The sequence below is a fragment of the Halichoerus grypus genome, chromosome 14 (assembly GCF_964656455.1).
Source record: "Halichoerus grypus chromosome 14, mHalGry1.hap1.1, whole genome shotgun sequence".
Lineage (NCBI taxonomy): Eukaryota > Metazoa > Chordata > Mammalia > Carnivora > Phocidae > Halichoerus > Halichoerus grypus.
This window is the reverse complement of record NC_135725.1, coordinates 14598706-14626557: the sequence shown is the minus strand read 5'-3', so window position 1 is coordinate 14626557 and position 27852 is coordinate 14598706. Positions and strand designations below refer to the sequence as shown.

The 27852-nt window shown below is 41.7% G+C and overlaps 1 long non-coding RNA gene across 1 annotated transcript; it reads right to left on the bottom strand.

Moving 5' to 3' along the window:
* On the bottom strand, nucleotides 1-26141 carry LOC144380029 (uncharacterized). The gene is made up of 4 exons (XR_013443744.1): nucleotides 26060-26141; nucleotides 13708-13955; nucleotides 3349-3532; nucleotides 1-778 (listed from the first exon to the last, which is right to left on the bottom strand). It is a non-coding gene; the product is annotated as an uncharacterized LOC144380029 (long non-coding RNA).
* Between the last annotated feature and the right edge of the window lie 1711 nt (nucleotides 26142-27852).

Here is a 27852-nt window from a genome sequence, read left to right as displayed (position 1 = left end):
TAAAGCTCTCTGGTTGCAAAGTTAGGAAAGTTTCATTAGATAATTTCCCTATTGAGGTTTCTTTCCTGTTCCCCATTGGGTGTTTCTCTTCTTCGTGCCCTAAATTGTGGTCAATTATATTCTGTTGCCCCGCAAATACTTTTGTTTTATATTTTGAGTCAGCTGAAAATGAATTTAAAATGCCTGGTGTAAAATAAAATCTTTTAAAAATAAAATAAAAAATAATATCTTTAAAAAAAAAAAAAAAGAGGGTCACCTGGGTGGCTCAGTCAGTTAAGCATCCACCTTCAGCCCAGGTCATGATCCCAGGGTCCTGGGATCGAGTCCTCCATCAGGCTCCTTGTTCAGCAGGGAGCCTGCTTCTCCCTCTGCCTGCCACGCTCCCTGATTGTGTTCTCTCTCTCACACACAAATAAATAAAATCTTTAAAAAAAATTTAAAAATACAAAATTAAATAAAATGCCTGGTGTAAACATTCACGCATTCCATCGTGTGCCAAAGGACTTTCCTTGGCTGACTCAGGATTGTTGATTGATGGTCTCAGTCTCCTTGGAAATCACTTGGAGACTTTTGAGAAGGATCCCCCTGCAAGGCTGAATTTCTCTGAAATGGTGAATTGCCAGCTAGTTACACAATGCTTTGAAAATACCTCTTGAGGGGCAACACTATAAATCCACACGGGCCAGACCTTGAGTTTCTTGGAGGTCAATCTTTAGTCACTTATTCATCAGGCCATGGAAAATTCACTTGTACCAAATCTGGCCATTTTTCTCTAGCTCTAGGAGATAAGCAAAAAGATTTGTGCACACAAATATGAATACAAGTTAACTTCAAAGTAATACAAATGTAATTTTAAAAGTATAAACACATTTTCTACTTTTGAATTTTTTCTTTGCTTTGCTTGGTAAAGATGGTCTTCTTGGGCAAGTCACCTCAGTTTTGGGGGGTCTTCTTTGCTCATCTTTAAAATTAAAAAAGTTTACCTAGATCAGTAGTTTCTTACTCAAGGTCTCAAAATCTGAACACAGGTGTTATCTCTACTCTGAAAATAATATGTCTTTCCATATGCTATCATTTTTAAAAAATATTTTGATTTTTTAGTTTAATAAATATTTGTTACATTATATTGTTTATATTTAGGAAATACAAAATTATTCATGCTAACTATAGAAAATTGGAAAATAAAGAGAAGATAAAATAAAATCACCTGTAATCCTCCCACACAGATATAGTGACTATTCACTGAATCACTGTGTGTTCATCCACTTTTCTTTCTCTGCATATTTATACCTATGTTATATTGGCCAAGCTGAAATATACTATAAGCATGATATTTATAACTTGTGTTTTTACTTAATCATGTATCTTAAACCTTTTCCTAAATCATGAATTATTTTTCTACAACAAAGTTTAAATGACACTCTTATATGTGAGTACATGTTATTTTTGAATATTTAGATGGTTTCCAATATTTTATTTTTTTTAACAATGCTCCTATGAACATCAGTGATGTGATTACATTCATATCATTGTGAATTAAGAATTGTTATTTTGGGCATGCCTGGGTGGCTCATTTGGTTGAGCCTCTGACTCTTGGTTTCAGTTCAGGGCATGATCTCATGGGTTGTGAAACAGCCCTGCAAAGGGCTTCATACTCAGTGGGGAGTCTGCTTGAAAGATTCTCTCTCTCTTCCCCTCCCCCCACTCACTCTCTCATGCTCTCTCTCTCTAAAATGAATTTTTTTTAAAGATTTGATTTATTTGAGGGAGAGAGAGAGCACAAGCAGAGGGAGCAGCAGGCAGAGGGAGAAGCAGCCTCCCCCCTGAGCAGGGAGCCCCATGCGGGACTCGATCCCAGGACCCCAGGATCATGACCTGAGCCAAAGGCAGATGCTTAACCGACTGAGCCACCCAGCCATCCCAGCATTATGAATTTATAGTGATGTTTCAAATCCCAACTTATGATAATAAAGTTTTTACTAATTTCTTTAATTTTACATTTTTATCTCTTTTTCTTTACTCATACTGGACAATCAAGCATTTTTCATGCCTAGAAAAAAAAAAAAGTATGAATAGTTCTTGAAAAAGAAAACGCCCTCTTATCTCTCTAATTTTTTACTTAATCTTGCATATAATAATAACATTTAAATACATAATACAAAATGAGATATAAGCGACTTATGATTGTAGTTCTTACATAATAAAATGAAACAACCTGACAAACTCAAAGCAAACAGGCCTACAATGCTAATAACGCTGAGTTCAACAACACTAATTTAACTTGACAGATAATAATGGCTTTCATAAAGTGGAGCCGTTCTCTTCATTGTGACCATTGTACGGATTTGGGAGAAAGGGGGGCAGGTTCTTTGGAATTTGGTTCACTCATCCTCCTGTGCCCTTCTTATGGTTTGATTTTTCACCAGTTAACTCTATTCAACTGACTGAAAACCACAGCAGACCAGCTTCATTCCATCATTTGGCCTCAATTACAAACTAGGTTGACTTCTGTTCCCATATGTTCTTATTCAACAATTGCAGATATATTGCTTAGTTCTAACACAGCCCCCATTGTAGGTCAGTACTCGGCTTTGAGGTTCAATCTGATGATCCTAAACATTACATATAAACCCTGGACATTATATATAAATATATATATATGAATAAACACACATATTTTCATTTTAACTTTCCCCAATGTGAAACACTGGGGAAGCAGTAGAACTGAGATTCAAACTCAGATCTTTCTGTTCCACTAAACAGCCCAAACTAAAATAGGCCAGTGGTTTTTCAGGACTTGGGGGAAATGAAGGCAGAAGTGATTGTGATGCACTGAGAGAGGCCTGGGATCTGGATCCAGATAATTGTAGCAAGCTCTACTACAAGCCAGCCTTGTGATTTCAGCTTCCTCATCTATAATGTGAATGGGTTAGATCATGGCCCTTTATAGTTCCAAAATTCTGTGAATTTTCTATACCAAATACCCCTTTGACGAAGAGGAATGACTTATACAATATTCTCCCTTTTTGCTGTGGAGTTTCTAATTCCATGGAAACATCAACCAGTGAGGTCAAAGAAGAACTGGGCAATTATTCCAAATTTGGGAAGTGTCTATTCCAAATAATTTAATACTAAAAGGATGACCATTTGATTGAAGGATATGATTTAAAAAATACATCTATCACACTATCTTGGAATCCTGCTAGAAGTAGAAAAGACACTTTAGAAACCACTCAGAACAATCCCTCATTTTACTGATGCAGGTTTCTGTGATTTCCCCAAGACCAAACAGCTTGTTTGTACTATAGACAGATGATTTATTACCTGGGTTATTAATATCTAACTTACCGTAATGCCCTCAAAATTATCTTCTCATATTCACTGCCAAAAATATAGAGGAGGAAAGCAGTATAAAAAAGTGGTTAAGTATAGGCTGTGAAATTAAATTGCCGGCATGCAAATTCCAACAGCAACACTTCCTGTGTAATGTTGAGACGATGATGTAATGCCTTCATACCTCAGTGTTCTCCAACTGTAAAATAAGGGTGACAATAACGATACATACCCCCCAGTTAATCAGGAGAATTAAAAGAGTAACCCATGTAAACTGTTGAGTATATTGCCTGGAACATAGGAGATAACCAATATTAGCCAGGATTTTAAAATTAAATCGTGTATATAATACATTGGCTCGATTTGGTTGAGTGTCTCTCTTGCATTTCTTTCATTCGTATTCAGGGTCAGAATTAGTCTAAACCGATCTTACAAGGATTGTCAGTCTACAAATTAGACGATGACAAAAGTGCCCAGTAGGAAAACAGGAGCTCTAAAATTAATTTTAAGACTAAAACGATATAGGGCTATTTTCCTACTGCAGCACACTAAGGTCAAAGTGTTCTCTTGAAAAGCTTGCAAAAACAACTCTGATATCACATATAAGTAATATCTCATCCACTGTTCTCCAAATTTTTGTCCCCCATTAAGCAGACGATGATTTGATTTTTGCCAGTGTATGGACATGGCTTTACCATCACCATATTTAAGTGACAGTGATTAAATCCTTTAACACACTGTATGAATTTCAAAGGCCTTTAGACTGTTTATCTCATCTTTATGGACCTTTAAACTTAATAGATTTGGTTGCAATAAAAAAGTGATTTCCAAAAGTTAAGCATCTCTTCAAGGCCACTGCTAGGCTGTTCAGCTGATCAGAATTATGACATCACCCAGACACAGAACTCCATGTGTCCTTGTCTTCAACTTGTCCACTAATTGACAATGTGGGGGAGGGTGGGAGGGGTGGGGGCGGAATTTGTGTTCTCCTGTCATTAAACAAGGACATTAGTCAAACGAAATATCAGTTCAGTTCAGGGAATACAAATGTTGCAATTTTGCTCGGGTTTAGTAGTTTGGGGATAATATATAGGTTCATTTAAAACTCACAGTACAATAAGTCATGTCAGAATCACCCGTTCCTCTCCTTCCCCTTCTGAAATGTTAAGGTGGCCAGTCTGAAACACAGAGCCCTGGATGATTATAATCATAAGAACCAGCTCAGGGCCACATTCCCCTGACATACCTTTCCTAACCATTCATTTTTCCAACTGTCATTCTCCTTCCCTTTCCCTGTAAATAAAATGTCCCCCCTCTCCCGACTCCTGAGACCTTCATTAATGGCCTTTCTTCTCCATTAGCCCACCCGCTGACTTGCACACAGAGACAACACACCCTCTTTCTCAGACTCAGCTACTCATCCCCACCCCCACATACCTACCACCCACACTTACACCGTGTTCATAATTATTCCTTTGGACCAAACGTAACCCTTTCACCAGGCAGTCCTTACTCTGAACTAGCAAGCCAAGGAAAATCCAAAACACAGCTTCAGGATGCCAGACAGATACAACTTTGCTGAAAGAGGCATGAACACTTTCACTATCTATCCAAAAGACACTTAGGGGCAAAAAGAGTAAGTTAAGGTGGATTGATATGCCTAATGATTTGAGGGATGAAAAAATTTCTGAGGACACCATCACATTTCCTATAAATGCATTGTAACCCAGTTTTCTAAGAAGTACTGTAAAATAATGTTAAAATTGGAGCCAGAAAAAAAAAAGCTATAGAATTAATTCTGTGATTCTTTTCACTGAGTCACATTGATATGGTGAGCAAATTGACAATCTACTTAACCTCTCCAAGACCAAATTTCTCAACCTCAGGAGTGTTGGTATTTTAGAGTGGATAATTGTTTGTTGTGTAGAAAAGTTAGTGGTATACCTGGCTTCTGCCCAGTAGATACCAGTATCCCCCTCCCTCCAGCTGAGATCATCAAAAATGTCCCCAAACATTGCCAAAAATCCCCTAGGGGGCAACATCTTCCCAGACTGAGAACCACTCTCATAGATTAGACAGAAGACTGCTTGTCCTAGATGAGGGATCAGTAAAACTACAGCCTACATAGGCCAAAAGGAAAACCCATTGCCTGGTCTTTGTAAATAAAGTTTTATTGAAACACAGTCACACTCATTTATTTACTTAAAATCCATGGGTGCTTTCTCCCTAAAACAGCAGAGTCTAGGAGTGGTGACATTGTGTGATATTGTATGACCTGCATAACCAAAAATATTTACTATCCAGTTCTTTAGAAAAAAAGTTTGCCAACCTCTGTCCTAGTCTACTCGTTCCAAACATCTTTTTAGTGATGACAACTTTTTATAATGAAATCTTATATAAAACTTGTGTCAGACGGGCTCCAGATGGAACATTCAACTCGGGTAATTTGAGGAAGTAAAGCATACGCAGAATAACTTATAAAGGCAATTTCAAAGGTGTGGCAGAATATAGAGAAATCCCAAAGGGCTAAGAAAGCCGGGTGTTCTTACCCCTCTAGGCCTGAAGGGGCAAGAACAAGACGACTCTGTAGGAAGGGAACCAGAGGAATAAATGTCTCCCTCACATTTTCCCTCCCTCCAATCTCACACGTGTGTTCCCTAATGGCCAAATCCAAACCGAAGCCAGAGGACAAGATAATCCCTTGAGGGGATCCTTACAGGTCAGTCTCCCAGGTCATAGGTGGAGAGTGGACCTGGGGGGCAAACAAAAGATACCCAGCATCGAGCCCTAATATCTGAAGCTAATCAAAATCAAGCATCTGTGCTGCTTAGTGAGGGAAGGTATTAAGATCAGCACAGATTGGCCTGACTCTGACATACTAATCAAGTTGAAACAGGGATCACAGTTTGAAAATCCTCTTCTGAATTCTCTGCTGACCTTCTCACTTCATTTGCCACCTCTCTGAAACAAAATCCCATAGTCAGATATGCCAATGCTGTTTTTCCCAACAAACTGCAATCCTTAAACCCATTGGCACCATTTAAACCTTTGAACCCCAGCAAGTACCAGACATGCCCCACTCCCACCCCTCCCGATCCTCTACCTTTTCTGCTCACGTCCTCAAATTGCTAAACATTGATAGAAACATTTTCAATACCCTGATTTCTGAACCCGCCTCAATGTCATCATATCAGGGCAATAACAGGAGTCTGTTTGCGCAGCTTCCCATGACTTTCAGTCCTCAACGAAAACTGAGCTCAATATCTTAATCACCAAATCTGATAGCCTTTTCCTAAAACCTCATTAGCCTTAACCTCTCTGGAACAGTCTCATCCCTTGTCCTCATCCTTTCCTTCTTGATTGACTTCTTCCTTTGGCTTCCATAGCACCATATAGTCTAGGATTTTTATCTCATACTTTGACCACCTCCTCTTTGTATCCTTTGCAGATACTTCTTTTTTTTTTAAATTTAAATTCAATTAACATATAGTGTGTTATTAATTTCAGAGGTAGAGTTCTGTGATTCATCAGTTGCATATAACACCCAGTGTTTATTATACCACGTGCCCTCATTAATGCCCATCACCCAGTTAACCCATCCCCACACCCACCTTCCCTCCAGCGACCCTCAGTTTGTTTCCTATAGTTAAGAGTCTCTTATGGTTCATCTCCCTCTCTGATTTCATCTGATTTTATTTTTCCTTCCCTTCCCCTGTGATCCTCTGTTTTGTTTCTTAAATTGCATATACAAATGTAATCATATGATAATTTTCTTTCTCTGATTGAGAAAACACCCTCTAGTTCTATCTACGTCGTTGCAAATGGTAAGATTTCACTTTTTGGTGGCTGAGTAATATTCCATTGTATATATACACCACATCTTTAGCCATTCATCTGTTGTTGGACATCTGGGCTCCTTCCATAGTTTGGCTATTGTGGACATTGCTGCTATGAACATTGGAGTGCAGGCGCCCCTTCGGATCCCTACATTTGTATCTTTGGGGTAAATACCTAGTAGTGCAATTGCTGGGTCATAGGTTAACTCTACTGTTAACTTTTTGAGGAAACTCCATACTGTCTTCCAGAATGGCTGTACCAGCCCCTTTGCAGTTACTTCTGATTGAAGGAAATAATTTTCTCCAAAGGACCTAATAATAAATCATGACCCCAACAGTACAATGAAAGCAAATAAAATGAGTAGTTTCAGAAGGCTATGTCTTGTAGAACACCAGTAACGTTTCTTGGAGAATTAAAAATCTTGTGAATAAGTAGTTTTCCATACAACTAGTAAATAATAAGATATCATTTCCCTCCAAACCTTCCCCAAACCTTCCTACATTACTCATTTCTCTTAATGTTCCCATTTACTCAGATTTGAAACCTCAAATTGAGGAGAGACTGGAACTTTTAGGCCTGGAAGAGTCTTCAAAGTCATCTACTTCGATTTCATCGTTCTACGGATGAAAATTAATTTCCCATTGCCTTTGCCTTGGTAAGGATTCTACAGAAATATTGCAGCCCCTCCTTTTATTAGCCATTCCTACTTGGCCTACAAAATCTTATTTATATATATTATATATATATAATATAATATAGTGTTAATGCTCTCCTCTGTGAAGGGCTACCAGTTCTCTACAGGCTTTAGTCTGTGTGATAGTTAATTTTGCATCAATTTGACTGGGCCATGGGCACCCAGACATCTGGTCAAACACGAACAGGGGTGTGTTGGATGGTGTTTCTGGTCTTTAATCTGTTGAATCAATAGATTACATAAAGCAGTTGCCTTCCATAATAGGGGTGGGCCTCATCCAATCAGTTAAAAGTCTAAATAGAACAAAAAAATGCTGAATAAGAGAGAATTCCTTCCACCTGGCTACCTTGAAGCTGGGACATGGTGTTTTTTTTTTTGCCACTTGCATACTCAAATGGAAACATTGGCCCTTTCTGAGCCTTGAGCCTGGCCAGCCTTCAGACTGAAACTACACCATCAGCTCCCTGGGGTCCCCAGCTTGCCAACTGCAGAGCTTGGGACTTATCAGCCTCCATAATCATGTGAGCCAATTCCTTATAATAAATCATATCATCAGCTATATATATGTATGTATGTGTGTGTATATATATGATTTATATATAGGCAGTATAAACTGCTTGAATTTGAATATTGATTCTGGCATTGACAAGTTTTGAGAACTTGGGCAATGTATTCGATTTCTGTTCTTTAGCTTTCTCATATGTAAAATGGGAGAAACATCTGCTTCACATGGTTGTGAAGATTACATGAGTTAATACATATAAAATGCTTAGACTAGGGCCTGGCACAAAGGGCATGCTGAAAAAATACTAGCTGTTTCTCCTCCTCCTCCTCATTATTATTATTCTTCCCTCCTTCCCTCCTTTCTTTCCATCCTTCCTTCCTTCCCTCTCTCCCTCCCATCCTCCCTTATCTCAAACTGCAGTGACAGAGCAGGACCTCCTTGGAGGGCAGGAGAGGGAAAGGGACAAAGGAGTTATACCAAAACTCCTTTTAAAAGGCACACAGGGAGAAAAAACTGGGAACCCTTATACCTCAGTAACTTTAGTTTCATCATAGTTGGAATTCATGATTAACCCTTGCAATCCTTGAACACCTAGCTACTTTAATTCCCACAGCTGTTTCATGAACTTCCTTTGTACATGTCTTTTGCTTTGCTGAAATTATTTCCCCCATCAGCTCATCTTACCTGCCCATCTGGTGAACTCCTCCCTGTCAAGCCTACTGATCAGGAAGTCTTCCCTACAGCAGCCCCTACTCTCACCCCTGTAGAGTGCACCTCCACGCCTTCCAAACTACCACTCTGCCCTGCACATTTCTAGGATGGTGCTTGTCACAGGGAATGGTGATACTTAATTTTTGTACCATATCTGCTGACTCCACTACTCAGTGAACTGAGGCCAAAACTCCACTTTGCATACCTACCTAGCACATAATAGACATCCCATAAGTTCTTGTTGACTAAGTCATTGGATGAATAAAATGGGAAAAAATTCCACTTTGCCCTTATTGAGTTGGAACTCCCAATAGTACACCCTGTTGGATATTTTAAACTTGGTTTTGAAAATATTGGACTAAGACTCAAGACTATTAGTCAGGATTCTCCACAGAAACAGAACCAATAAGATAGTCTAGAAAATATAAACTAAACTATACTGACGGAAAGCAGATCAGTGGTTGCCTGATAGAGAGAACTTTTTGGGGTGATAGAAATGTTCTGTATATTGATCATGGTAGTGGTTTCACAGAATATACATTTGTCAAAACTCATTGAAGTGTACCTTTTTTAATTTATTATATTTTAAAATTCCCTATGATGTACTTTTTATCTCTGTGACTTATTTTGTAACTGGAAGTTTGTACCTTTTAAATAGATGGAGTTTATTATATGTAAATCATATCCCAATAAAGTTGATTTAAATTTATTGAAACCTAAAAAACAAAACAAAACAAAAAACCTAGACATTTTAGCACCAGAGGCTGGCATCAACTACTATGCTAACTCCTGGTGCTTTTTATTTAGAATATACCCTAGGGCACTAATCTTCAAAACATTTACAAATTTGTTTGACAAAGAACTTCAAACGCCTCTTTAATAAAAATAACTCAACCCCAGAAAGCATAATCTCTATCATAGTCACTAAAAACATTTCAATGTCATATTTCATGAACTGATCAAAATATTTTAAGTAATATAAATACATAAATTTTTGCAGAATACATGAATTTTTATTTTTAATCCAACTGTGGTAGTCAACCTCAAAAATGACCACCAATGATTCCATCTCCTGGAATTCATACCCTTGTATGGTCCTTTCCCACATTTTACCAGGATTGGTCAGTGTGACTAATAGAATATGCAGAAGTAATGGTCCTAAAATTAGATTGTAAAAAGACTGAATATCCCATCTTGGGTGCTCTTTCTCCCTCTCCCTCCCTCCCTCTCAGATCACTAGCTCTGGGAGAAGCCAGTGGCCATGTCATGACATGAGTTGGCCTGCCTTTGGAGAAGCCCACATGGCAGGAACTGAAATCTCAAGCTATAAGGCAACAAGGAACTGTGAGGCCTTCCAATAGCCACATGAGTGAGCTTGGAAGGTCATCCGGCCCCAGTCAATCTGTCAGATGCAACGGCAGCCCCAATCAACAACTGACTACAACCTCATGGAAGATTGTTGTGTCCTTAATTGTGTCTTCTCAAAAATTCATATTTTGAAGTCCTGATTCCCATTACCTCAAAGTGTGACTGTATTTGGAGAGGGCCTTCAAAGAGGCCCTTAAATTAAAATGAGGCCATTAGGGTGGGACCTAATCTAATCTCAGTGGTGTCCTCATAAGAGGAGGTGATTTGCACTCAAAAAGAAACAGCAAGGTCGGTGTGCACAGAGGGGTGGCCATGTGAAGTAGTATGGAGATGGTGGCCATCCGTAAGCCAAGGAGAAAGGCCTCAGAGAAAACCAACCCTGCCAGCACCTTGATCTTAGACTTTTAGCCTCCAGAACTGTGAGAAAATAAGCTTCTATTATTTGAGCTACTCAGTCAGTGCTTTTTTGTTATGGCAGCTTTCAAAAAGTACAGAGATGCCAAGCCAGAAACACCCAGTTAAGCTGCTCCTGGATTCTGACCCACAAAAACTGTGAGATAATAAATGATTGCTTTAGGCTGCTAAATTTGGGGGTAATTTGTTATTCAGCAATAGATAAGTAATGCATCACCTAATTACTTGAATTCCTTGTGATATGGTGACAAGTGATTTGCCTTTCTAAATCTGTGTTGTGATTAAATGCCATATTGTTTTTGGCATATGTTATAAATAATTCTTTTGTTGTCTGAACTGTCCAGAAACTATTCATTTGTGGAACCTGTTGTTTCCATCCACATTATTTAATTTTAAAGGGAAGAAAATAGTATATAAACAATGATTAAACTATACGTATTTTAGAAACAATCTATTTTACAAAATTTTCCCTCAATACTTGTTGCCTATTTTCTTTTTTTTTATCGAGCTATTATCAACATACAACATTGTGCACGTTTAAGGTGTACATGTATTGATTTGATACACTCATGTATTGCCATATGATTGCCACCATCACTAACCATAGCTAAAACCCCCATCATGTCACATAATTATCATTTCCTTTTTGTGATGAGAACATTTAAGATCGAGTCTCCTAACAACTTACAAATACATAGTACAGTTTGGTTCACTATAATCACAATGCTGTGTATTACATCCCCCACAATTTATCTTCTAAGTGCAAGTTTGTACCCTTTGACCAACATCTCCCCAATTACCCTGTCCTCAGCTCCTGGCAACCACCGTTCTACTCTCTGTTTCTATGAGTCTTGCTTTTTTGGATTCCACATATAGTTGATAACATATTTGTCTTCCCCATCTGACTTACCTTTTCAGATATTTAACACAGCCTGTGTAAACTCATCCTATTTTCCTCTTGAAAGGAAGTTAGTTCTCAGAAATAAAGGAAATCTCTCTATCCCATTGTATCACTATTCATCCTACATAACTTACTAGAGGTTCTTTAAACTGTTTTTCAGTTCTGATGATGAATATTAAGCCAATACATTTCATCTATCCCCTGATTCATTTACTCTCTATTGACTAGAGTGTTCATCTACTTATTTATGTATTTTTTAAGTAGGCTCCACACAGGGCTTGAACTCATGATCCTGAGATCAAGACCTGAGCTGAGATCAAGAGTTGGATGCCCAACTGATTAAGCCACCCAGGTGCTCCACTCGAGTGTCTATTTAATGCCTAGTGTGCATCAAGCACTATTTAGACATTGAGGATACAGTAGGAAGCAAAACAGATGAAAACCCCCTGTTCACAGAGCTTGTGGAAGGAGACAGAATAAACAAGAAAAATAAGTAAAATATATAATACTTTACTGGATATATGATAAACAGGAAAATTACACCATCAGCGCTAAAAACATTTTAGGCCATCACCAGCTCCCTTTAAACAGTGGGTAAAAATGTGAGGATATTGGGCTGGTGAGTAAAGGAGTTTCTTATAAACAATTCCTTACTGATAATTTTTGGTAAATCTTGTAAACTTTCAGGGGTGTAGTGGTATGTTCTTATTTTAGTGTGGCTCATTTTTAAGCTAATTTTCATGGTTTGTCTCAATATGCAGTTCCTTTTTGTAGTTATGTTCAGGATTACAATGAGAGTTTATCAGCAGAAGAATTGTAGATATTGCAATGTCTTCATGTGTGAAAATTGGCATTAAATTAAAAGCATATTGGGCATTAATGTTTTCTCCTTGATAATGAGATTATAATTACAAGAAACATTATTGCCAAGTGATGATGGCCCTTCCTCCCATTATATTCTGGGAAGATAGCTTTAAAATGAAGCATGACAGGGCCATGGTCAGAGGAGATGTTTTATACTTAGCTTCAGAACATAGAAATATTTCTGACCTAGGGGCGCCTGGGTGGCTCAGTCAGTTAAGCTGCTGACTCTTGATTTCGGCTCAGGTCATGATCTCAGGGTCCTGGGATCGAGGCCTGTGTCAGGCTCCATGCTCAGTGGGGAGTCTACTTGAGGATTCACTCTCTCCCTCTGCCCTTCCCCCCCATCCCACTCCTGTGCAATCTCTCTAAAATAAATAAATAAACCTTAAAAAAAAAAAAAAAGAAATATTTCAGATCTAACTTATCCATGAAAAATGCTGCACATGTGTGTATGTGTGTATAAGAGAAAGAGACAGAATATTCTGGACATTATACATACATGGTTATGGACAGAGAAAAGAGAACAGGCAAAAAGCCAGGAAAATAAGCAATAAAAAAAATCCTTGGTGTGTGGTCAGGCATGAAGTTGTAGCTTGGGCCTTCAGTGACCATAGAAATGAGTTAACAAGCCAATAAAGTGGGTGTCCATTTTAGATGTTCAGAGGCCAAAGCACTTAAAACAAAGTGATTTACATGGCCAAGTTCCCCTGAGTCAGGATCATACCCTTATTCCCCAAGATGCCTTAAACATTGATCAGAGCCATCCGTACAGTAGAAGAAATGATCTCCACAAAGTAATCAAGACCACCTCCATACACAGTACTATAAATGCCATTGAATAAAAGAAGGTGAAAATGATCAACAGTGGGTGGCAATCTTCTTTCCTCCCACCACCTCCCAAAACGACAAGCCTTAGACTAAACAGTAGATGCTCTTTATTTTTGTTATGAGTCAGCAGATTTGGTAATTTCTCTGTAATCAGAAATGTTCATTGGTGAGAAAGTAAATTTCTATCTAAAGATATGAATGTTTTCACAAAGAACAACGTTCACATCAGGGAACATTAGTCACAAAACATACCAACAAAGTGCAGTCAGCGTAGTTTCTGGAATGGTGGTGGCCCTGCAGGTAGGAATTCACTAATAGGAAAATCACAGCAAATCATTATCAGATATAATTCTGGGTTCAATCTAAGTCCATCGCTTATTGGCTGAGTGACCTTGAGTTGAGTGACTTGACTTGCTCAATCCTCAGTTTCTTCATTTGTAATAATGTCACAAAGGAGGAAAATAATGTTCCCTCTGTCTTCTGAGTTCTAGCTCAGACCCCTGTAGGAAAAGACAGATGAATAGGAGAGAAACAAACAGAAGTTTATTCACATGTGTGCCCCATGATGCATGAGAGATCCCCAGGGGAAAACGAGTCACTCTCTGGAGACACTCGGAACTCGGACTTCAATACCATCTTCAGCTCAAGACAAAAGAAAGAAAGGTGTGCAGAGGCCAGTTACAGGGAAGTTATTAGGAAATGCTTGATAAACACGGATAAAGCTATTAGGCAGATTTAAGCCTGGTGCCTTCCCAGTTGATAAGACTCTCTGTGACTGAGTCATCCTTCTCTTCCGGATACCCAGAGGAAAACACTCTTGTAAATGGAGAGTTTCTTTATAAGTGTAAATTTCTTTTACAAAAGGGTAACTTCTACTTCAGAGCTTCTCCCATCCCTGCTGCTTCTCAAATAATCAGCTCAAAATAAAACTTATGCCCAGGAGGCAGAGTTTGGGTGGCTTATTCAGCTACCCTTCAAAAGTGCCTGCATCCTGGGGTTGCCAAGAGGATTAAAAGGGCTAATACAAATAAGGAATTCACAGAGCACAGTTGGAACATGGAAAGTACCGAATAAAAGTTAGCTGTTACTATTTCCGAGCAATGGTTTTCAATGTGTGGTCCCTGGACCAGTAGCCGCAACATCACCTGGGAACCTGTCAGAAATAGGAAATGTCCCAGACCCCTAAATCAGAAATGCTGGGGCAGGATCCAACACTGCTTTAAGAAGCCCTGTGGGTGATCCTGGTACACTGAAGTTCGAGAACTATGCTTGTAGAATATAGGGTAAGACAAAATATGTATTCTGCTAGAATTTATTACTAAGAATTTCTGGGGTTTTGTGAATATTTAAATGTAGGAGAGTGCTTGATTTCATTTTTTTTTTCTAAATGACAGGAAGAAGAATTCCAGCAGTGGCTTGGAACAGTAAGATTTCTGTAGGATAGCTCTTTCCATCTTATTTTTGATTTTGCTAGATAGAATACGTCACACCACACAACCGTGTTCCAGGAGATCTATTATTAAAGTGTCTATTTTGTAAAGCTGAAGCTACAATGGAAAAGCTCATTTAAAAGAGGGAGAGCCCATGGTGGTGGTGGTAATCAAGAGATTGTACATTGGAACACAGCCAAACTGTCATTAGTCTTATTTCCATAAACGATATTGTACGACTCTAAGATTGGAGCATAGATAGGCATGTGCTGAGTCCGTTTCAGAGCCAGGTGCTGGGGTGTAAAACAGGGTTTCTAAGTCTGTATGTCCTATTGATTGAATAGAGTCAGGAAGGTGTAGACATAGTTAAAGGGAAAATCGCTATTTAGAACTAAGTGTACCAAAGTGTAGATTTTTGTCACTTCATCCTGCACACTGCCATAGAGATTTCCTTAAGTGCACATTTAATCATGTCATTGTACAGCTTAAAAGACTTAAATGGCTCCCTTAAACCTGGCTTGTGAGAGCCTTTGTAATCTGGCATCTGGCCGACCTGAGGCATGAACTCCAATCCTGTAGTTAACACCTCCTCCACGGAGCCTTCCTTGACAACCCGCCCTCCATCAGTAGGAAGTCAGCCCCTCCTAACTTGGAGCTTCCCAAGCACGGTGTGCAAACCTCTGGAAGTCATTTTTACATCACATTTAATAATCGTTTGAATGTCTGGATCTCCACAAGACTTTTACTTGACTTTTACTGACGTCAAGAAGCGCGTTTTCATTTTTGTTTTTCCAGCTGTTGGCATAAAGCCCAGCACCAGAGAGACACTTAGTAAATTAAGACTTCCCGTGGGTCTAAAATGCGAGATCTGTGCGTGAGCCAAAGATCAGCCCAGGAAAACCCAGCAATCACCCAAAGCTTCTCTCCCCCTGTGGAAGGACCCAAATCTTTGAATTTCGAGAAAAACCTCTGCCACTTCCAAGATTCAAGTATCATCCTCATCTAGCAGATGTGATCTCCAAGACAGAACATCCTATTTGTCACCGCTGTCTTCTGACAGACACAAAAATGCATTTCATGACAATAGTCTGACCCCAGGGCCGCCCAGGTGACTCAGTCTATTAAGCATCCGACTCTAGGTTTCGGCTCAGATCAGGATCTCAGGGTCATGAGCTCCAGCCCCGCATCGGGTTCCATGCTGAGCATGGAGCCTGCTTAAGATTCTCTCTCTCCCTCTCCCTCTGCCCCTTCCCCCCTTCTAAAAAGAAAAAATAAAATAAAATAAAAAAGATATTCTGACCCCAAAGCTACTAAATTTGTTAGTTGATATTAGATTGAAACTCCAATTTTTATCCCAGGCTCTAAGTCATGAGCTTTCTAGTTTCAAGATTTAAGTCAAAGCTGCAAAATCAGCTGGTCTAGCAATTATAAAACAGCTGACCCCACATATCTCAGCCGATGGAGTGATCCTCCTGGCTCCAGAATCGTGGTAATTATTTTCTTTTCCCCAACCCACCCCCCTCCCCATCTGACTTCCCTCAACCCTGCTACTATTTCACAAGTCCTCAGATGGGCATTTTAGAAGACTTTCGCTTCTCAGCTTGGCTTTGCTCTGGGCCCCTGCGATTTTATTCTTGCTAAATCATTCAGCCTGAAGCATTTGGCCCCGGGGTGGCTGGAACACCCAGCCAGCGGCAAATTGAGCCAGTTCCTTCCCTGGAGGACTCAATGCTTAGGAGTCTCAACACCTTGAATTAATTGCGAATTGTTTGAGAATATCTTATTTGTTTGGTGGCTCACCATCATCTTGTGTCTACAGCCATGTCTCTTAGGCCAAAAGATACATTTCCAGTGTTTGAGTGAATGGGAATAACGGATAGATATGTATGGAATGACAATAACACCCCTCACCCTTTCCTAGCCCCATTAAATACCCAGCTCCTCACTGTCGGCCTTGAGAAACCCATTGACAGTTCCCCGTTGCTGATTCTGAGAGGTCTGAGGCTCCTCCTTTATTTTTCTTTTTTTAAAAAAAAAAACATTTTATTTATTTATTTGAGAGAGGGTCAGAGAGAAGGCACGAGTGGAGGGGAGGGGCAGACGTGAAGCGGGAGAGCTAGGTTCTTGTCTCACGGAAGGCAGATGCCCAGCCGACTGAGCCACCCAGGCGCCCCTGAGGCTCCTCCTTTCTTTGAAACTTCTGTGACGTTCTTTAGCAATGACCAACAGAAGCTGCAGTTCCTCATCCTTGCAGGGCTCTGTAAGGACTAATTCAGGTAAAATAAATGAAGCAACCGGTTGGCATACAATACACACATTGGAAATAACCAATAAATGGTAGTTATTATTGCTTTGGATTTTGGAGGCTTTATTAATTTCATGGGGCTGCCATTACAAGTATCAAAAATTGGCTTAAAATAACAGATATTTGGGGCGCCTGGGTGGCTCAGATGGTTAAGTGTCTGCCTTTGGCTCAGGTCATGATCTCCGGGTCCTGGGATCCAGCCAAGCCTTGGGCTCCCTGCTCAGCGGGGAATCTGTTTCTCCCTGTCCTGCTCCTGCCCACCCTCCACCCACCCCCCTGCTAGTGCTCACTTGAGCACTCTCTCTCTCTCTCCCTCTCTGTCTCTCTCAAATGAATAAATAAAATCTTTAAAAAATAATAACATTTATCGCCTCACAGTGCTGGAAGCTAAGAGTCCAGTATCAAAGTGTTGCCAGGATCATGCTTCTGAGTAAGGGACAGGTGGGGCTAGGTAGGGAGAGAGAGGTAGAGAGCTATGTGATCAGGCTCACAGAAATCCCCAAAATGTGAAGGTGTGGGGAAACCAGAGACAAAGGGACAAATCGGACCACCCTGCCCTAGGCGTGTGGGGTGGAGGACCACCCTGCCCTAGGCATGTGGGGTGGAGGACCACCCTGCCCTAGGCGTGTGGGGTGGGTGTCTTTATGACAATCACCCGTAGCCAACAAAGAATAACCAGACCCTGAAAAGGAGGTAAGCTATTGAAGGTGTTATCCAATAGAGATGTTAAAAGTATTTAAGTTCCCTGGTCAGCTTTTTATAAAAGACCAACCCTAAAGGCCCTCCTTGGCAACCCTGTCAGGACCCCTCTCACTCTTGAGAGCTTTTTCTGTATCTTCACTTAATAAACTTCCATCGTTTTACTCACTCTCCTTTGTCTACAAGATTCATTCTTTGACTCTGAGACAAGAACCTAACTCTTCGACTTCACTTTCTCTGATGGCTCTAGGGAAGGATCTTTCCTTGTTTCTTCTAGCTCCTAGTGGTTGCTGACAATCCTTGGTTCCTTGGCTTCTAGATGAACCATTCCAGCCACATGATTGCCTTCCAGGTGTCTTCACATAGCCCTCCCTCTGTGCATATTTGTCTCTGTGTCCAAATGTCCCCTTTTTATAAGGACTCCAGTCATACTGGATTAGGACCAATGACCTTATTTTAACTTTATTCCCTCTATAAAAACTATATTTCCAAATAAGTTCACTTTCTGAGGGTGAGAACTTCAACACACCTTTTAGGGAGGACATCATTCAATCAAGAACAGAAGAGAAGGGTAGTGGAACATGTCGACACAAAATACAACTACAAGAGTTGAGGACATGCCACTCCACACTAGGCCACTTTGATTATTTTGAGCTGCCTGCACTTGAAAAACATCAAATGCAGGAAGAGGTTTTCTTCTGAACTCCCCTCATCTGCCTAAACACAGATCCTCCGAAAGGAAATCAATTGTCATAAATCCCCTTCCTGAGAGGTTTATTAACCAGGGAAGAAGTACTCTTGACAGGGGACTAGAAGTTGAGGTAACATCCAGACAAGCTTCATCACAAACTGCCACACCCCCCGTCTATCCTTCCTAAGGACCCATTCATCTTTCCTAAGATCATTTACTCTCTTCCAAAGAAGCCTTATCCTGTCTCCCTTTCCCCTACTAAGATGCTATTTAAGTTTGAATTCTAAGCCACTTCGGAGAGTTACTCATTTTTCCGGGGTCTCTCCCATGTATACATCAGGTATACATATTAATGAACTTCTGTTGGCTTTCCTCTTGCCTTCTGTCTTTTATTACAGAGGTCTTAGCTAGAACTCACAGGGTGGAGGGAACATTATTTTTTTCTCCCCTAGTAACCTGCCCATTGTGGTAAAAATATAGAATGGTATTTTGCTTTTCTAATAACTGACACAATTTTGTTTCATTGGTCTCCCTTTTCTTATTGGGGAGCGGGATGCCCTAACTATATTTCATTCTAGTATTAAAATTCTTCAATTCCCCTTTGGTTATTAAACCAGTCCGACAGGTTACCACCTCGGGCTCTGTGTGTCCCCCATGTGCTTCTGCTTGGGCTGGCGAGAAGGTGGTAAACCAGCTCTCCTGGGGAGAGAAAATCAAAAGGCCCCGGTTTGTAGCATTTGCTGGTGTCCACTGTGTACTGAATGCTTTCTTGAATACTCCCACCATGGCTGACTCAAGCTACCCATGAACGACCGGCAAAATTCCTGAACATTTAAACTTCATCTCATGAACAGGTATGAACAGTTTCCAGTATTCACTGAAGCATGGTCTCCTTTCTCACAACTGCTTTCTCCCTTTCTCCTCTCCCCATTCTCCAACCTGTGCCTGCCCCCCAAAACTTCAGACAATAGAAGAGGGAGGGGGCAACATTGACATTTGAGAAGTTACAAGCTACTGACAGCAATTCTGACATCCCTTTCTGGGAGCTGTCAATTCTCCACCACCAGCAGGGCTGGGCCTTCAGTCCCCTTGCGTGGCAAGTGTCCACACAGGTGGGTCATCAGTCCCCTTGCGTGGCAGGTGGATGTGCATGTGCTGGATCACTGGAGAATCCTGAGGGGCCTTTTACTGCACTGTCTCTGATTTGGAAAATCCAGCTTTAACTTGGCCCTCTTGCACCCATTCCCCCCAGATCTTTCCTTGGGGAATTCAATTTACAGACTTTCTTCTTTTTAAGATTTATTTATTTATTTTAGAGAGAGAGAGAAAGAGAGGGAGAGAGAACACGAGTGGAGGAAGGGCAGAGGGAGAGGGAGACAAACAGACTCCCCACTGAACAGGGAGCCTGATGTGGGACTCGATCCCAGGACCCAAGATCATGACCTGAGCCAAATGCTCAACCGACTGAGCCATCCAGGTGCCCCTAATCTACAGACTTTCTAATACTGAGATCCACGTACCCACTGGTCAGCTTTTTTGGGAGATATCTCCAAGAAAACTTTCACCCCATCTACCTTCTTTGGCACTCATCTGATGGAGGAAAATACCATTATCTTTGCAAATAAAATGGGAAACACAGGTGTCCTCTGGTACTCCTTCTCCTACCTAGGCCATGCCTCTCCTGCCCCTTTCTCCTTGCCCAAATAGTGTCCCTCACTCTGCTGGTCCATTAGTAAGAACTTTATACAGGAGATCGTTGTCAGCACCTAAGCAAGCAGAGAGGAGGAAACATGGCTCTGGAATCCTCAAGTGCACAGGACAAGGAGAGGAACAAGTCCAAGTCCTTCTCCACTATGCAAAGAAAGTAGGAAGGAATAGTTTCCACACTATGAATTCTGCTCTCCCCCAAAAGACCTCATCTTCCTCTCTCCCAGAACCCCTTCAGTGTGGTTCATTGATGAAGACTGTGAAACTCATTTGGCCTTCCGGACAATAAGAAGGCCAAGATTCATCTCATGGCTTAAAACCAGGCCCTTGGCCTTGGAGAGTTCAGTAAGGCTATTATCAGAGCTCTGTGTCCACCGTATTTGCTACACTTCTCAGCAACCTTTGGGAGGCAGACGAAGATAGTAGTAATAATAGATAACAGAGAACAATCAACACCTCACAGTGCTCCATTACATTATTCTTCTAGTATCGAAGGGGAAAAAAAAAAAGAAACAAACTTGCTTTTCATTAAAACTGACCACAATCAAATCTGTCTTCCAAGTTGGAAGAACTGAGAGAGGAAATAATTTATGTCCCTGGGAAAATAAATCTCTCTGTGGTCCCCTTTCAATTGCAAAGGCTGGTGGACGAGGAGAGGGAGACGGGGACAAATGGTCACCTGTGTTTGGAAAAGAGGATGATCCCCAGAGCAGAGACTGAAGATAGGAGTCTACTTCCATTTCTGAGGGGGAGTCTATAGATGTCAAAGAGTGCACAAAGAGATAATAAGAAAGCAACACGGCTGGGGCTGAGGATTATTTTGTTTTGTTCTGTTTCCATTTTCCATTTCAGATGTTTGCTCTGCTAGGATGTAAAGCCCATCTGTGCTCTCCAACCTGTTACCCATAAATGCCCCATGAGGGTGTTTTTCTCGTGTCATTCCAAGAAAGGGTGATGAACATGGCATTTGGTTCAGCATGGGGTAAAGAAAAGGGACCTTGCATGGGAAATGGGAGGCTGGGAACACGGAGTGGGTTCTCAACGTAGCCTGGAGGAGCTAGCTCTGCACTGACATTCATCCCTGGGAAAGCGCAGAAATCCCGGAGAAGACAGAAAACAGAGGGTCTGCACTGACATCCAGGTTTCACTATCCATACTGTTGTGATCATCATTAATGCCCATTAAGGGAACCAAACAGAACCCACCCAACACGGATCCCAGTAACATCAAAGGCACCGTGGCTTCTCTATCTGGGTATCATCACCAGCGCGCTTTCTCTCTGCCCCTAATAAGTACGAACTTGTCTTTATCCTCAGTGCCTCGTGGGGAGAAGCTTGGAAAAGGTGGCCATTCATGCAGTTGCTGCACAAGGCGACTACCCGTCTTCAATCTTAATCTGCTGGAGGGTGACCAGCAGATGCCCTCAAGGTGGCCCTTCCCTTTCCAGAAACCGAAATCTGTCACAGAGCACAGGGACGCCACAGAGTTGAGTCCATCCGAGCCGATGTGCACTATTGTGAGGCAGGCAGGCCCCGTGCCCCACTGACCCCCTTGGCAAGGACACTTTGTCTGCCCCACGTGAAGGGCACCATGTCATCCTTTCTTCTCTGTGCAGGAAGACAACTCGGTGGCCAGAACTCTGGCCCATCAGAGCCTTTCTCCCAAGAGGCAGCATGCGAAAGTCTTTCCTAATAGACTTGTCTGATTAGGAATCCCACATCTTGTCATCTGAGAAGGCTCCCACATGGCAGTTTGGTGATCCTGTCGCCAAGGCTCCGTAACAGGAGCAGCTAAGACGACTGTGCTGCAGTTTGTGAAATTCGAGACCACAAATATTTACCAGGGTGGCTGGTGGCTGGTGGCCGGTGCATCTTCCGCACTCACAAAAATGAAGTAGGAACATAATCTTTCCATGCTGTCTCCCACACAGCTGTCTGACACACTGCTTTCCAGAGGCTCTAGTGGATTTTCCTTTTTTCTTTTTTTCCCCTAATATTTCAACTGTCATTTCTCTCTAGTTAGTAATGTATTTTCTTCAAGGTGGAAGGAAAGCCCTTAACATTTGAATTCCACAAAGGAGACCTACTAACATACAACTCTCAGCTACTTGAAGCTGCCCCAAAACAACTTTGTTAAATGCGTATTATCCCAAGTTTCCCTGAGGAGACAGTGTAAACAGTTTCTTATGAGGTGGACTTTGGTGTAGATTTCCACTCCATGCTTCTGACTAACTTTCTTCCTAGGAAATCTCTGTTGTTTGTCAGAAGTTGTGATACTCGGTACTTTTAATAAAGTAGTCATTTCTTATTAGGGTCAGTCACTGTGTGAACTTGGATGAGTAAACCGGTTTCTGTGGCTCAGTTTTCTCTTTCACAAAATTAGATTGTTGTATGATCTGCTACGGAGCCAGATTCACAGCTCCACCGTGAATCACCACGGCATATGAACAAGGATAACTGAGCGTGCCACATCTCCAACACCAATCCTCGGTATAATTGGCACATCATGAAGGCAAAGTGATGGGAAAATGAAGGGAAAGAACGTAACGAGAAAGAGGGGAGGAAGGAAAGGTAATAGGATTCGTTAGACATGAGGGAAGCACTGGCTCCCATTGCATTTGTCATTCCTATTTTCCTCTGGTGAGGAAATTGCTCCCAAAATAGGTACCCCCAGTTTTGGGGGGTATACTGATAGGCTGAGGATACATGAACAGTCTTTATACTTATTAGCAATAGGTTTCTTTTGCCCACCTTTTTTAACCCCAATATCTCATATAGAAAAGGTACTCAGTAGCAGCCCTGATAAATATTTGTAGAGCAAACATTTAAAGCTAATGTGGAAACCATTTGATAAAAGGTTGATAAGGAAATGGAGATCAGGTGATGAATACTTGAATTCAAGAATCAGTGTCATTAAAGTGGAACATCCAGATATGATGTTGCTCATGGAGTGATGCAATGTGACATACACAACATCATATTCTTGCAAAGATCTGGACCTCGACTGGATTAAGGCTTTAGAGCTTACTTCTGGTTGATAAAGCAAATGGCAGCTGGAGGAACAAGTTAAACACCAGCTCCGGGAAATAGACAAATCCAGAATGTAGGACATTCTACAGGCTCAACTCACCAGTATTTTCAACAAGTCAATGACAAGGAGAAAAAGAGAGAGAAACACAGAGGAAGAGAGAAATTGGAGATTACTACTTTGGATCTTGATTGAATCCCAATCCGAACAGATAAATTACACAAAGACAATTGGACTGATTGGAATGTGTGCTGTGTGCTAAATGACTCCAAGGACTTGTCATTTAGTCGTGGATAATAGCAGTACCTGTAGTTATGTAAGAAAGTCTCCATGTTTTTAGAGATGCATATCAAAATAGAATGATGCCATATTCGGGACTTGCTCAAAATACTTAACGCACACACATCAAGGGAAGGGGAATCAATGAATATTGTATGGCAAAATCTTTATAATCATGGGGTCTTGGTGATAAATATGAGGATGATATATGGATTGGGGTACATTTTGTTGTTCTCCATGTTTTAGGTTTGAAGCAGTTATCATTCTCTTCAGAAGTAAATACCTGGAAGGATGTTCTGACCAGGAAGGGGCATGGGGAGCTTCTTGAGGGGCTAAAAATGCTCTCTATCTGATGTGGGTGGTAGTTACATTGATGTACACATCGGCAAAACTCATCAAACTGTACACTTAAGATCTGTGCTTTGTGTTGCATTTGTTGTTGCATTAAAATAAACTAGCCTCCATCTTTAGCAGCAAAATTAAATTAAATAAATACCTACCTGAATAATTAAATGCAACACACATGACACTCAGTCACTGGGAATACTACCTCCATGTTTTAGAAACTAGAAAAACTATTACCCAGTTTCTGGGGTGATGGGACTTGAAAAAGAGGCAATTGCAAGCATTGGCCTTGAGTCATCGGCATCTGAGAGCCCTTAAAAGAAGAAATGGAGAAAAAACGATGTGTTTTTAGGCAAAGGGATAGAGGGGGGCCTGGAAGAGGGCCTAAAGGGAAAGCAACCTTAAGACGAAGCCAACACAGCCTGGGTGGGGCAGTGGGTTGAGCGTCCAACTCTTGATTTCGGCTCAGGTCATGATCGCAGGTCATGATTTCAAAGGCACACACAAATACACATCCCACAGTCCTGGGACTGAGCCCTGTGTTAGGCTCTGCATTCAGCAGGGAGTCTGCTTGTCTCCCTCTCCCTCTGCCCTTCCCCTGCTCATTATCTCTCTCTTTCTCTCTCTTTCAAATAAATAAATACATCTTTAAAAAAGAAGATGAAGCCAACAGTGTAGATAGTGAAGTGGAAAAAAATAGACAACATTGGACCACTGGATCAACCTTCACCTGAAGGTCATTCTAATGCTGGACTTTCCAGTTTATAAGAAATAAATTCCCTTATGATTTAAGCCTATTCAAATGAAAGCCACTTTCACTGATACAGTTATTCTGTTCTGTACTATGTGACCCCCAACAATAGTCATATCTGAGTGGAAGAAGAGAGGACACCAGACTCTTGAGCAAACAATATGCAGTCTGGGCAGGGGTCTATGAAGTAGCCAGATACAAAAGCTCTGTCTAATGGGGACATCATATCTGGGGAAGTGACTGACCAGAATCAACCCATTTGGTTTCATGTCCTTCAGTAAGTCTAATGGTAGTGGCAAGAATAGTTGAATTAGGGGCACCTGAGTGGCTTAGTCGGTTAAGCGCCCTGTTCTTGATCTTGGCTCAGGTCTTGAGCTCCAGATCGTGGGATCAAGCTCAGGGTCAAGATATGTGCTCAGCGGGGAGTCAGCTTGAGAGTCTCTCTCTCCCTACTCCCTCTACTTCCCCATTATAAGAGAAATTAGAAACAAAGAAAAATCATAAGCACACTCTCAGACCCCCACATGTCACATTGCAGAGCCCGAGTTACTACCATAATCAGTGAGTGACACCTCGCCCCTTGCAGAGGAAGGGCCCCAATGGTGAGCAAGGAAGGGAGAACGTAACTGATACCTAAGCCTGACACTGCAGGGCTTACAAGACAGATGGCTAGAGATGAGCAACATTGGCTGGCCAGTTCCAAAATGCAAATCAGTCTGAGAAGCCCAGCTATATGCCTGTTCCTGTTCTTCTCTGATTCTGGCTTTGGGTGGAGACCGCTAACTTCCTTATTTCTACATGAGTCCTCTCAATAAGCCCCTCTCGATTCCGATGCTTCTCTTCTTGAAAAGTCAACACTACTTTCAATAAATATCCCATTTTCTCCAACTAGATCTCTCAAAGGGAGAGAGTCTGTCTTCCCTCTAATAAAATTTACTCTTATTTTTTAAGTGTAAGAAATGAGTCTTTTCTCCCAGGGCAACATGGTTTAAGCAACGCGGAGCCGGGTCTGCGAGATCATAGTTGTTGCACCGCTTGCTTCCACCAGATGGCGCAGTTGCCGGTTCACACACCCAGAGTCCGGCAAAACTCTCATCACGGAATAAACAGCTTCACAAAACTCAACCGCTTCTCCCCCTTCCTGAGAAATCGCCGCTGCTTAAAACAGCTACGGTCTCCGTGACTGACATGCTGGACACTCATCAAGTGTCTCAGAGGGTTTTCCTAAGTGTAAGAGATTGAGCCAAGCCCTCGGGCAGCAATGGTGTCTGAGACTGTCGTGGGAGAGATGACCGTTTAGCAAATGATCACACACATAAACACACATAAAAGCCAACTCTGATTTACGCTACAGAAAGAAACAAAGGTACCTGGTTGTTAATGCCACACAGGACCAAGCTGGGGAGGCGGTGCGGGGTGGACTCCAAAGGAGGAAAAGGAGCAAAATTATGGAAGGGGCAAGAGAAAGCGTTCTCCCAAACAGAAGGAACAGCAGATAAGAAGGCATGGAGGCTGGAAGGATTATGGCACTTTGGAAAGACCAAGAAAAAGAGAAGCCAAAGCTTTCAAACTGAGGATAAGAGCAAAAGAAAGGAAGAGAATTGAATTATCCCGTTGGTAAGTCCTTGGCTTCAAAAAGCATTTATACAATGACCCTCAAATTTATATCTGTAAACACCTTCCGTTTGAGCTCCATATATATGTCCCTACTCAACATATCCACTCAGTTCTTTCAAAGGCACACGCAAATACACATGCAGCACTGAATTCATGGTCTTCTCTGGTCCGATCACCCCTTCCCTGAATGCCAGCGAACAGGACTTGCCCATACGTTCCATTGCAAAATTCAGCAAACAGAAAAGACTGCCTGAATCCTCCTTTACACTTAGCTGCATAAACCATCTACCACCAAATCCTGTTTATTTTAACTGCCAAATCTGACAGCTTCTCTCCAGATCCGCGATTCTCCAAGTGTGGTCTCCAAACTAGCCGCATTCGCATATCCAGGGAACTTGTCAGAAATGCAAATTCTCAGGCCCCACCGCAGTCCTACTGAATCCAGGGGCCCAGAAATCTGCATGTTAGCAAGCCCTCTGAGGGGATTGGAAATCCAGAACTTGAAGAACCACTGCCCTAGACCCAGAGGCCCCCTGCCTCGGCCGGGAACCTGTTCCATCATTTCTGATCTGGGCTGCTGCAGCACTTCCCCGCATCGACGGAAGCCTCCGTTCAGGGTGAATCTCAACCCTGGCAAATACTGTAATCTACTGGGATCCGCTAGAAACGGATGACCGCAGAATCTCTGGGGGTGGGCCAGGTAATCGTTTGAGAGCTTCGCTTTAAACCAAGACTAAGAACCACTACTCCACTCCCTTTCATTACCCCCTGCCGCCAGACTGATCTTTTCAGATGCAAATCTGGTCCTGCAATTACCTAAAACCAGCCAGGGTCAAGCCCACGTTCCTGCCACCTACGAGGCCGGCTAGTGATCTGGTCCCGCACTTAGAGCCTCGCTCACTCCCCCCGCCGGGTTCTACCACGCTGGCTGTCCGTCCTCAGTCCGCAGCAGGCTCAAGCTTTCTCCTGCCTTACCTTCAAATGTATCCCTTGCTCTCCTGCCCGAATTTGCTCTGTGTTACCCCTTTGCCCGTAACCAAGGCCTCGTAATCATTCTGCAATCTGAGCTCCAACGTCCCTTCCACAGGGAAGTCTTTCCCAAGCTTCTTTGTCATGGAAAGAGCGGGGTAGACGGGATACTGATTCCTCTCGCTCTGGAAAGTCTCGATCTAGGAGCTTATGATTCATGGATTTATTTACCTTTAATTTTATACTTATTTGTGATTATTTTATTCCTGTTTTTCTTCCTCCCTGGATTGTAAACTGCAGAAGGTGGACACACGGGATGCACTAACAGATACTTACTGAAAAATGGGACAATTCCTTGAGGTGGGCACTAATGAACATTCTCCTTCATATAAGGGGAAACTGAGTCTACACAGTTTAAGCATCTTGCTAGTAAAAGGCGGGGCTGGGTTTTGAACCCAGGTCAGGGATTTTCTAACATCATAACCACCAAGCTGTGCAGGGGGAGAGCTTTTCAGTGCCTGATCCGGAGCCTGAGTTTTCTCGCTCAGGATTAGGCTTTGTTTAGTCCTTGTTAGAA